At 39.0% G+C, this 13,260-nt stretch overlaps 1 long non-coding RNA gene across 1 annotated transcript in view; it reads right to left on the bottom strand.

Annotated features, from left to right (window-relative positions):
• Window positions 1-3,500: 3,500 nt before the first annotated feature.
• Window positions 3,501-13,260, bottom strand: part of LOC114037026 — a 10,552-nt gene continuing 792 nt past the window's right edge. Inside the window, exons 2-3 of the long non-coding RNA XR_003568399.1 lie at window positions 6,742-6,852; window positions 3,501-6,006 (exon numbers count right to left, since the gene is read on the bottom strand). This is a non-coding gene — a long non-coding RNA (uncharacterized LOC114037026). The remainder of the gene's footprint in view (window positions 6,007-6,741; window positions 6,853-13,260) is intronic.

The raw sequence follows: 13,260 nt of genomic DNA, 5'->3' as shown, positions 1-13,260 counted from the left end.
GACGCCTGCGCACACACTAATGGCCCGCGCGGACTCTACTTCCCGGCAGCCTCAGCAGGTTTCGCTCCCTAGATCCCTAAGGGTTGTAAGGGCGTCGAACCACTCAATGTTGAAAGGTCTTCTGGGAAATTGAGTCCGAGTCCCCGTGCCCTGGGACTCTAGTTTCTCTGGGAAATGTAGTCTTGGATTTCCGTCTGCGCAGGCTCAGAGGCAGAGGCAGCTCTTCGGAACCGGAGAGTGTGAGAGGGATAAGGAGAACCTCTGCCAGGTGCCGGGGAGAAGGAGCGGGATTGGTAAGGGGGCGAAAGACGAGGGTGGGGCTGGGGGTGGGGAAGAGGAGGAACAGAGACTCGGTCATCATGGTAAACTGCCATCTGCGGCCAGTGTCCTTTTGAGTTTGCTTCTGGAGCTGTCCTCCTGCTGCGAACGGGTGCTGCTGTCCTGTCATCTGGTCCACCCCCGTCATTTACGGATGGGGAAACTGAGGCCCAGAGATAGCTAGAGGGGAAGCGACTAGCAGAAGGACTTACAGTTGTCGTCTGCAGAGTCCGGACCTGAAGCTGGGACTGGCCCCAGGTTGCCCAAGGAAGGGGAGAAGCCTGGAGTCCCTTGGGGCCATGACCCCTTCCACTCTTAGATTCTTTAAAAAAAAAAATTAACATTTTTCCTTTTATTTTCTGAACTTGAAAAAACACTAAATAAAACGAGCGTTTCCATATACATTATAATAGAGATAATTATAGGAGAAACTGAAACTATTATGTAGCCACACTACTATTGTTTCTGAACTTCCTCCTCTAAGTACATGGGTTAAGACCACTCCTTATCCCAGAACAACACGCACACACCTCTGCTTTGGCCTTGTGCTATTTGACATTTTTATCGAATACTTAAATAAGGGCACGGGAGGCATGCTTATCAAATGTACAAGTAACACAAAGCTGAGAGGGAGAGCCAACATGTCAGGATCAGAAAAAAATGTGGATAGGCTAGCTTGACATTGGGTTGAGCCTAGTAAAATAAAATTTAATAGGACCAGTCTTAGAGTTTCAAAAAATTAATCTTACCAATATAAGATGGGAAGCATATGGCCAGACAAAAGTTTGCATGTAAAATATCTGGAGATGTTAGTGGATTGCAAGCTCAATATGAGGCAATGGTATGATACAGCAGGCAGAAAAATTAATATGCTCTTGGGCTGCATTGTGAGAAGCATAGTGTCCAAGATCAGAGATTTGATAGTCCTACTACACTCTGGCTCACGTCAGATGATCAGAATACTATCTTCAGTTCTAAATGACACATTTTTGGAAGGATATTGATAAGGTGGATATTATCCAGAGGAAGATAGCAAAGGGCCATTCCATATGAGAATGATTTAGCTAGAGGAACTGGTGATGTTTGGTCTGGAGAAAACTTAGGGAAGACAAAATAGCTGTTGGTTCTTAAGTATTTGAAAAGTTGTCAATTAGAAGAGGGATTAAATATGCTCTGTTTGGCCCCAGATGGCAAAACTAGGAGGAATGGGTGGAAGATGCAGTGGTAGATTTAGATTTGATGTCAGGAAAAAATTCTTAAGAATTAAAACTCTTCAAAAGTTGAATTCACTACCTCAGGACCAAGGTGAGTCTCCCTCTTGGGAGCTCTTCAAGCAAATGTTGGATGATCAGTTGCTGAGAATGTGATGAGGAGATTCTTATTCCTTTACGGGTTAGACTAGATAGACTGAGGTTCTGTCCATCTCATAAGATTCCATAATCCTATAAGCAGTTGGGCACAGTGATGACTGGTAAGATCAATATAACAGCAGTGTGTAAAGCAGACTGCATGGGAGAACTTTAAGACAGGAAGATCATTTAGGAAGTTAAAGTAGGTTGGACATGGAAACAGGAGACCTGATTTTGGATCCCACCTTAGATTCTAGAGTGTGACTCCAGGTACAGTATGTCACCTTTAAGAACTTGTTTCCCTATCTGTAAAATGGGAAACAGAGGTCATGCACAAGCCACCTCATATGGTTGTTACAAGGAAAACATTTTAGGGGAATTTTAGTGTTATAAAAATGTGAGCTACTATTTTGTATTAATGCTGCAAAAGATCAAGAATGAAATGATAAAGGCCTTAACTAGGTAGGTATCAGTGGAAAGAGAAAAGAAGAGATGGGTATGAGAGAAATTAAAAATAAAGGGGATTGATCACAGGAGTCTCCTTGATAGAACTTGATGTCTTTACTGGGTGATAAGCCTTTGTTTGAGGACTTTGACTGTAGCTCTCTATGGAGGATATAGACATGCCCACTGGTACTCCTGGATCTGTTCAGGCCTCATTTAGGATAAGTGATTGAGTCTCAACAATTGGAAATGAAATGATTGGCTCTTGGGAGTCATCCCTGTGTACAGGATCAAAAACAAAAAAAAAAGTGGTCAGTGGCAGTTAGCTTTAACTGATACATTCTGAAAAAGCAACAAAGAAAGGACCTGTGGTCAAGGGAACATTACTTGCACTCTGCCAACCATAGGAATTGCTGACGGCTACTTTGGGGCAGAGGCATTTGGTAATTCCATGTGACCTGAGAGGAAATTTACTGGACTTGAAACTCCTGGTCCAAACCATAGAGACACATTTCTGTAACCTTTCAGTCCACTAGACAGAAGCAATGGCAAGGGAAACCATATAGCCAAATGACTGTAATCCTAACTACAGGGAAAGTTGAGACTGATAGATCTTTTGAGCGCAGAGTTCTGAGATGCATCGGGCTATGCCAATCAAGTGAACTATATCTGGAAACAACTCAGTGAGATCTCTGGGACAGTTGGCCACCAGGTTGCCCTAAGGGGAAACAAATCAGCCAAGACTGGAAACAAGGAAGGTCAAAACTTCCAGACTCATCAGTAGTAGGATCAGGCCAATGAGTGGTCCCTGCTTATCCAGCCTGGGTGAAAGGAGAATTAGTCTTAAAAAAAAAAAAAGAGAGAGACAGAATGGAATAGTTATTCCCTGAGTAGTACTGACATTTGGAGTAGAAGACCGTGAACCTCTTTGGCTATCAGCAGCAGTTGAATAAACAAGGGGATAAACCCATGGCGTCGGGAAGGGAAAAATCCCCAAACAAAAAAAAATCATGGATTTTCTCTTCTATTAATACCATGAATTTTCTTTCAGATAGTACAAGTTGGATAGGATTATAGTTTCTACTCCCAAGAGCATTTCCCATGTAGAAGAGGTCAAACATTTAGAACAGTATAACAAAGCTAAAAGATCTTCATGAATTCTCTGGTTAAAAAAAAAATCAATACTAAATGGCTAAAATGAAATCCAGTGCCAATCCTATATTCAAAGATTTTCACTTCTGATGTAAGACCTGCTAGAGCCTCTACTTTAGCAACCTTAAAAAACCCAGGGTAACCTATACACCAAAATAAGGCAGCAAAGTAGTCAATTAGTATTTATTAAGTGCCTACCAAGTGGCAGGCACTATGTTAAAACACTGGGGATACAAAGAAAGGCAAAAACAAAACAAAAAAACAAACAAAAAAACTCAGAATCTGTTCTCTAGAAGCTCACAGTCTAATGAGAAGGACTTTATTGGAGGATGCATGCTGTGTTTCGCCTTTTCAGTGTGTTGAACCTATTAACTTCTGCTGACATCTTAATTCTTTTGAGCAGCAATCTGATCCTTATTTTCAGTATTTTAGAGAAAAAATTTTTTGTAGATTTTCCTGAAATATTGTGATCAGACTCGGAATATGTCTATTTTCACAGGATTTTCAAGAGCCCGATAGTTTTCGATTTGTTTCCATGATCTGTTGTCTCGGTCCTTCACCTTTGCTGGCAAAGCTTCCAGAACTTTTCTAGTTGAGTAATTCTGGGTTTGGTTTTTTTGTTTATTTGGGTATTGTTTCAGCTATTCTGTCTTAAAGTAAAATCATCATTTTTGTGAGAGACATCACTATCTGGAGACATACTCTAGAATTTAAAGTGGGATCCAAAATCAGGTCTCCTCTTTCCATGGCCAACCTACTTTAACTTCCTAAGTGGTCTTCCTGTCTTAAAGTTTTCCCATTAAGTCTGCCTTGCACACTGCTATCATTTTGTGAGGGACATTGTTCCACTTATGTTCTCCGTTGATATTTCCAAGCTAGTCATCATTCCTGGGAATACTTAGTAGCTTTTAGTTTCTTCTTTAAGTAATTTCATGTTTATATTATACTTTGATGTATCACAGTAATTTCAGCTTTGTTTCTGAGGCCACACACAGGATTAAATCATTTTCTTTTTCATTTTGGCTTCATCTCCTCTGAATCCATAACTTTTATTCAACTTGATCAAAGTTTACTTTTAGTGTGTCTTTTTTTTAAAAAACTATGTTCTTTTCAGGGTTTCTAGACTACTGCATCTATTGTTGGTATTTCTACTTATGTTTTTTAGGGAAGTATTGAAGAGATAGATTCTCTTTCAACTTTTAACTCCTCAATCTTCCTGCACATCCCCAAATCAAATATTTGTGTATTCGATGTGTTGTGCATTAACAAATTTAAGTAGATATGTAAGGCAGGGTATCCTAGAAGTCACATTTTTGTATTGGAGTATCTGAGGTCAGATTCATGTAGTACACATAGATGACACACTCAACAAGTTTGGTAGCTAAAAAGAGAAAATGAAAATTAGCCAGAAAGGGAAATAGATATGAGATTTAGAATAAAATCAATTTTTAACCTTTGTGGGGTTTATTGTCCATACTCTGATTCTCTAACAAACTGCCCAAGATCATTATATTCTCAGGATTTTTCTCTGGCTTACTATCTTTGATGCTGCTACAAAAAGTTTTCTCCCACATATTTTATAGATAAAATTTCTCTCTAGTTGAGGTCCTTTGATATAGAGAAACAGATGAATGTCTAGAGATTTTCCTACATTCACAGAGCTTTTCTTCCAGGGCAAATTTTCATGAACGGTAAGGGATGAAGAATTTAGGAAGTGTTTTCCACATTTATTACGTTTTTAGAGATTTTCCACCGTGTGAGTCATCCTATGTCTCATAATGCCAGTTCTATGTCAGAAAGCTTTCCCACATTCACTGCATTTATAAGGTTTTTCTCCAGTATGAATTCTTTCATGTTCAGCGAGGGACGAATGTTTAGAGAAGGCTTTCCCACATTTATCACATTCATAGGGCTTCTCTTCAGTATGAATCCTTTGATGTAGAGAAAGAGATGAATGTCTAGCAAAGGCTTTCTCACATTCATCACATTCATAGGGCTTCTCTCCAGTATGAGTTTTCTTATGAACACCAAGGGATGAGGGATTTAAGAACGGTTTCCCACATTCACTACATTTATAGGGACTTTCTCCTGTGTGAATCAGCTGATGTCTCATAAGGCCACTTCTATGTCTGAAAGTTTGCCCACATTCATTACATTTATAAGGCTTCTCTCCAGTATGAATTCTCTCATGTTTAGTAAGAGACAAATGTTTAGAGAAAGCTTTTCCACATTCACAGTTATATGACTTTTCTCCAGTATGAATTCACTTATATATAGTAAGATATGAATGGTTCAAGAAGGCTTTCCCACAATCTTTACATACATAAGGTTTCTCTCCAGTATGTGCTAGCTGTTGTCGAGTAAGATTACATTTCCAACTAAACAGTTTCCCACATTCCTTACATTCAAAGGAACTCTCTCTACTGTGACTTCTCTGCTGTTTGGTAAGACATGAGCAGTCAAAGAAGGATTTCCCACATGTGTGACATTCATGGCCTCTATCATTAGTGCAGTTTTGTTGGTAGGTGATTAACACTTGACTGAAATCTCTCTCATGGAAAAGGGATGTTTCCCATGTCTTGCCTTTAGAGTTTTCTTTCTTTCTATCCAATGTGCATTCAGGTACATAGATTCCACCAAATGCAAGGTCTAAAGGAACCATTACTATCCCTGGTCATTCTATTTCTTCAGAAATGTTTAACTTTGGAGATGACTTGTGGATGTTCAGGTTGGCTCTCCCAGTCTAAAACCAAGGAAAAAGATAAATAACAATTAAAAGAAAATAATAAAATTGAAAGCCATGCCAATGAGACATACAGGCAGTTCTCAAAAACACACATGTAATTTAGAGAGAACCACAGGACCAAAGATTTAGAGACAGAAGGCAACTTAGACATCATTGAATCCAAACTCTTCATTCTGTAGGAGAGTTATAGGCTCAGAGTTACAAAACTAGTTTAATAAGTGTCTGAAGTAGGATTCAAAACCAGGTCTTCCTGACTCCAATTCCAAAGCCCTATCTACTATTCCAAGCTGCCTCTCATTAAGGAAGCTAGCTCACTAAGTAAGCTGATCAGAGGTCCCATCCAAGAGTGTGATAAGATTCAGCAGAGAAATAAGTTATATGGAGGAAATGCTGAGGAGTAGGAAGTTAAGGAATGAATAGGAAAGAGGATGGGATTTGGGAGAATGAACTTCTAGTGAATAGGGAATGATCATCCTAGGGAAAGGATAAAGAAGGAGGAAGAGCTGGTATGTGGTAAAGGATACACATAGAAAGGGAAGAAGATTGATTCATAATGGAAGAAAAGGTGATACTTCACTTTAGGAAAAGAAGGAAAGCTAGCTTTCTGTTCTGGGTTGTTAATGGCAATAACACGTGTGGTAAGTCTTGAGACCACTGAAAACAGCCCCTTTTCACCAAACTGCTAAGCTGTATTTTCAGTGATTTCTGAATTTCTGATTCATAATCACTCACCTGAAGAATTTTTTGGCAACTGTTGTTCTTTAATTCTTGGCAGATTAAGAATCCACAGCTCTTTGCCTTGTTCTAACTGGAAGACCACATCAGGTTTAGATATGGAAAACCCTGTTTTTGGGAAAGAAATATTAATATTAGTCAACATTTATATGGCATTTTAATTTTTGCAAAGGCTTTGCATATACTGTCATCAACCCTCTGAGACAAGTACTACAGGCATTATTATCTCCATTTTCCAGTCAAAGAAATTGTTTTAGAGAGATTATGACCTTCCTTCCTATAATAAGAGTTATTGGCCTAAGGACAAAAAATCATCTTGAAGTCACTAGTCTACACAGACCCATCCACACACAGATTCAATAGTACCTTATAACTTGCTGGTCTTTCCACTCCTAACACTTTGTGTGCAACACTTTCATACTTATTGTGATGGAGAGAACACTTCATGTCCCAGTAGGAAAATATCTCTAGACCCTCACACACTGAAAAGATTCTTATTATTAGACTCTGAGGCACCTCTAATCCCCCTGGCTTGGCTGCCTTCACATTCAGAGAGGCACTCAGATTTTCATCTGTGTTGGGGTGATAGCCCCACAGTCACAGAGTTCCAACATAAAATTAATTCTTAGGGGCAGCTAGGTGGCGCAGTGGATAGAGCACTGGCCCTGGATTCAGGAGGACCTGAGTTCAAGTCCGGTCTCAGACCCATAACATTTACTAGCTGTGTGACCCAGAGCAAGTCACTTAACCCCATTGCCTAGCCAAAATAAAATTTAAAAAAATATATAAAATTAATTCTTTCCCCTTCCATGCATACACCCATTCTTAGCTCTTTGCTGTACCAACTGTCCATTCTCTTTGTAACCTCTTGAAAATAAAGAATTCTATTTCCAACTTCTTCATGACTCAAATGCATGTTGCCTGCTCCTGTTGTTCAAGTAAGGGAACATTCTGACTGCTTTTTTAAAAACTGAGGGTGGAGTGATAATCAAAGATAGATGTGCATACATAATCCTTTCCCCTCCCCTAAGTATCTGGTTGCTTTACCTTGGCAATGTCTATTCTAACACTTTGCCCTCAAAAGCAGAGGACGGAAACATAGACTCATATAATGTTAGAGTTGGAGGGTAAAGAATGATCAAAGCATGTGATTGCAGATGCTTTAGGAAAGACTTCAGAGCCAGAAGTACAGTGATAGCTAAAGCTATGTGAATGGATGAGATCTTGAAGGAAGAAAATATAGAGAACACTGAAGGCAGAACTTTGGAATACATATTTTGGGGAGGCAGAAGGAAGAAAAGGGGCACAGAAATGATCAGAAAGGTAATAGGGAAACCAGGATGATGTAACATCATAAAAGAAAATTGAAAAGAACAGAAAGTTTCTGGGAATTGGTGATGTCAAATGCTAAGAGAGTTCAAGCAGAATGGAAATCGAGAAAAGGTCATTGGACTTGGGAAATGGGAGGCATTTTTCACAGACTTAGTGGTACAGTTAATTTTTGTTTAATAGATAGTCTTATACTGTGTTAACAACTATCAGTAGCACCTTATTTATGACAGCTGAGTCCTGTTATGTGTGCCGAAGGTAGCATTTCACTAAGACAATTTTACTAATACCTAATGATACCTCTCAGCTAATGGTATTGGGCAAGAATAAGGTAGTGCAGACATTTCCTAGGCAGAAATGTTAAAAGCCTCATTAGAACTATCTGCAAAAGAAGAAAGGTAGATAACTAAGAGAAGCATCTGAAACCAAAAAAGAAGAGGTCAAAGGAAAACTAACATGTCATAAAAGGAGAAACACAAATTATTTACAGTCATATGAAGGAATGCTCCAATTGATTAATAAAAGAAATGCAAATCAAACAACTCCAAAGTTTCATCTCACACCAAGCAAACTGGAAAAGATGAGAAAAGATAAGAATAGTCAATGTTGGAAGGGGCTGTGGAGAGATAGGCATACTAATGCATTTTGGTGGAACATTGATACAATCATTCTGAAATGACTATATCAGACAAAAAAAAGAGGCAAAATTACCCATACTCTTTGACCTGTAGATTCTACTCTTAATTATAAACCTCAAGGAGATCACTGACAGAAAGACTCTATAATACACATCAAAATATTTATAAAACTTTTTGTGGTACCAAAGAATTGGAAGCAAAGTAGATGCTCATGGGCTAAATAAACTGTAGTGAATGAATGTAACGGAAAACTACTGGGCTGTAAGAAATGACTAAGATGATACATTATATGTTTACATATTATATATAAAATATATTATATTATAAAAGTATATATAAATAAATTATAAATATGATGAATACAGAGAAATGTGGAAAGACTTACATAAGTGACATAGACAGAGCCAGAAAAACAAAATAGCAGTGATTTCAGCAATGTAAATGTGAAGAACGACCACAAAAAAGTAAAACTGAATATTGCAAAATTATAAAGACCAAGCTTGTCACCAAAGAAGAGAAGACATGTGTCTCTCTCTGCTGAAACACTGCATATAATGTCAGAATTTGGGGGATATATTGATTGGTTTTGCTGATTTTTTTTCTCTTCCAAAAAAATTCTTTCTTATACAGGATAGTTGTCTGGGAAAGAAGAGGAATGGATACAGAGGGAAATCTAGGTGATGTAAAACAAATGGTATCAGTAAAGATCTATCATTTTTTAAAATATTTTTAAAAGAATGTCTAACTTCCAAACTTCTAATTAGTAGGTAAATTTTTTTTTGGTTTTTTTTTTGTTTCTTTTTTTTTTTGGCAAGACGATTGGAGTTAAGTGACTTGCCCAGGGTCACACAGCTAGTAAGTGTCAAGTATGTGGTCTGAGACTGGATTTGAACTCAGGTCCTCCTGACTCCAGGGCCAGTGCTCTATCCACTGCGCCACCTAGCTGCCCCAGGTGCATAGAATCTTGATAGGAAGAGGTGAGATGAGAGAGAGGCAGCATTAAGAAGTGGGAAAAAAAAATGGATTTTGAGTCAGAAGTAACCCACAGTAGCTAGCGATGTGACAAGAAGCCAATTGACCTTTTCTGGCCTCAGTTTATTCCTCTGTAAAATAAGGGCATGCAATTTCACAGCCTCTCAAAGCAGCAGTCCCACTTGTGATCAGCTCTAAGTGTTAGGAAGTTTCTCCTGACATCAAACCTAAATTTGCTTCTTTGTAATTTTCACCACTGCTTCTGGCTCCAGCTTCTAGAGCCAAACAGACAAGTCTAATCCCTCTCCCACACAAGTCCTTCAAATGCTAGATGACCTCTGTGTTCCCTTCTGGCTCTAAACGTTGGCTCCTTTCGAAGGTCCTTTCCAGACTTTCTTTTTGACTGTGAAATTAACATCTCAAGATCTACAGAACAGGGACGCGGGGCAGAGCCAAGATGGCAGAGTAATAGGAAGCAATGCAGTGATGTCTTTTTCACAAACTCTTCCCAACAAATTCAGAAAATGCACTAGATTGAATCCTGATGGGAAATCCAGAAAAAGTCAGTCCTTTGTCCAGTCCACTTTGACATAGTCCTTTGTCCAGCCCACTTTGACATAGGGAGAGACTGAAGTTTTTGGACACTGAAAACAAGTCAGGCCAACAGCCTGCTGTTACCCTTGGAGCTCTCCAGTGCCCAGGGAGAGACTATTCACTAGGGCAAAAAGAGGTCTAGGACTCAGACTGCGACATCTTCAGACATACACCAGGGCACTGCAATGGGGTCAAGTGTCAACAGGCACTTTGTCACCCATAATCCAGTCCTGGTTCACAGATCCAGGGCTGAATGCCTTGGGCAGTGTACAGAAAAAGAAGTAGGTCAGAAGCTAACAGCAGCAGCAAAAGCAGCAGCAGTGTAGCTCATTTCTCAGAGCTACATTTCAAATGTCTAGCCCAGCCTAGAGAGGAGTAACCAGGGCAGGAATCCCACACTAAAGAGAAGCCTAGATTCTGCTACTCTGAACCAACAGCTTTCCAGTTGACTGACAGGGACAGAGTCCAGCAGCATTTACTCTTTCTCAGACCCAAACTCACATTAGGAACTTGCAGAGCTCAAACCTGAAGGGCAGCAATCAGTCCTTGCCCTGGGGATCAGACCACTTTGAGAGCACTGAAAGCTTACAATCCACAGCCTGTCCTTGAGATTCTGGATTAACACAACACTCAGTACCCCAAAAAAGCAGCAACAGGTCCAGCCCAGGCCTTCCCTCCAGAAATACCACAAAGTCCAGCCTTAACAACAAGTCTGAAATTAGGAAGTAAGCTGGAAGAATGGGCGAATGAAAAAAGAGCCTCATAATGAGCTATTATAAGTGGCAGGGACATACAAGACACAACAAAGAAAAATGACTCTAAAACATCTGCAAGCAAGACCTAAGAGAACAACCCAACTTGGGCACAAACTCAACTAGAATTCCTGGAAGAGATGAAGCAAGAGTTAAAAAAGAATTAATTTTTTTTCATAAATGGAATGAGAGCACTTGAGGAAAAAAATGGCAAAAGAAATGAGAACCATGGAAAAAATAACCGGAAAAGGAATTAATAGTTTGGCACAACAGGTTCAGAATGTTGCCCAAGCAACAGACTCCCTGAAAATTAGAATGAACCAAATAGATCCAATGATTCCATGAAACAACAATACATATTAAAATAAGTCCAAAGGCTGAAAAAAAAATAGAAGAAAATATAACGTTATCTCATAGAAAAAAAAAACCAAACCTGGAAAAAAGATCAAGAAGAAAAGAATCACTAGATTATCTGAATGCTGTAGACCAAAAAAAGAGCCTACATATCATATTTCAAGAAATCTTAAAAGAAAACTGCCCAGATCTCTTAGAACCAGGAGGGAAAGAAGAAACAGAAAGCATCCACTGGCTACCTTCTAAAAGAGACCCCAAAATGAAAAATCCTAGGAAAAATATTGCCAAAATCCATATCTTTCAGCTCAAAGAAAAAACAAATATTGTAAGCAGCCAGGAAGAAAGAATAGAGGTAGTGAGAAGTCATAGATAGGATCATACAAGAGTTAGCAGCCACCACTAAAAGAAAAGAACTTGGAATATGATACTCCAGAAAGCAAAGGATCGGGGCCTCCAGCCAAAAATTACTTACCCAGCAAAACTGAGTATAATGTTACAGGGTGGAAAAAATGGACCTTAAATGAAATAATGGACTTCTAGGCATTCCTGATAAGAAGGCCAGGTCTATGGAGAAACTCTGAAGCACAAATACAGGACTGAAGGGAAATATAAAAAGGTAAACATGAATGAACAATGATATATAAAGAACTAACCAAGGATAAATTGCTTACATACAAATATGATACATGAATATCCTCTGGATACTATCATCATCAGACTTCATAGAGGAAGTCCAATTACACAAGGCCTGAGAATAGTTCTGTTGTGTCTTGATGATATTAAGAATGGAAAGAGAGGGAAGAAGAATACATTGGGAAGAGGGAAAGGGAAAGGAAGGTTAGGGAGAATTGCTGCACAAGTAAACACCTATACAAACAAGGAGAAGAGGGTGGAGGGGAGTGACTGACAGTTGAACTTCATTCTCATCTAAATTGGTCAAAAGAAGAAAGAAAACATACACACAGAGATGGGTACAAACATACATTTCACTGAATAGGGAACTAAAAGGGAAAGGGGAGAATGGGGGGGGGAATTAAGGGATAGTAGAATAAGGGAGGGATTAGTCCTAAACAAAACAAACTCTAATGACCTACAAGGCCCTCTGTTTGTGAAAAAGAATGGGAATCTGAGGAGGGGTGCCCATAAATTGAGGAACAGATGAACAACTTATGGTATATAACTATGATGGAATACTGGTGTGCTGAAATCTCATCAGCGTAATAACCAACCAGAATTCCAGAGGACTAATGATGAAAAATGACAGAGCTGGATGTGATCAATGTAGAAATTTGTTTTGATTGACTACACATGGTAATGGGTTTTGTTTTTCTTGCTTTCTGAATGGGGAAGGGGGGAAACTGAGAGGGAGAGAAGGCAGTTCTTTGAAAATAAAATAAATTTTAACTTAAAAAACAAAGAACAGAGAAAAGCTATAAAAAACTGCAAACATTTGTTAGGTAGAATGTTTTTAAAAAAGAACTAGGAATACAATACCTACATATGTATGTAAATTCATATATACATGTGTATTTGTATGTGCATGTATATATGCGTATATGTTTATACATATATACATAGGCATACTGTATACCTGTACATGTATATCCTGTATATATACATATATGTATATGTGTGTATGTATACACACAAACATAAACATATACAAATATAAACACACACATATCTGTCCCATGTACATGTCCCATAGACTCTGTATATGTGTGTGTATGGAGAGAGAGCGTAGATGGAGACAGAGAAAGAGAGAGGGATGGAGGGAGAGAAAGAGAGAGGGAGGGAGGGGGGGAGAGAGGGAGAGAGAGAGAGGGAGGGGGAGAGAGAGAGAGAGAGAGAGAGAGAGAGAGAGAGAGAGAGAGAGA

This window comes from Vombatus ursinus, unplaced genomic scaffold (genome assembly GCF_900497805.2).
Source record: "Vombatus ursinus unplaced genomic scaffold, bare-nosed wombat genome assembly UNPS02010219.1, whole genome shotgun sequence".
NCBI classification, from domain to species: domain Eukaryota; kingdom Metazoa; phylum Chordata; class Mammalia; order Diprotodontia; family Vombatidae; genus Vombatus; species Vombatus ursinus.
Note: the sequence above shows the minus strand (reverse complement) of the source record. Positions and strands in the feature narration are given on the sequence as shown.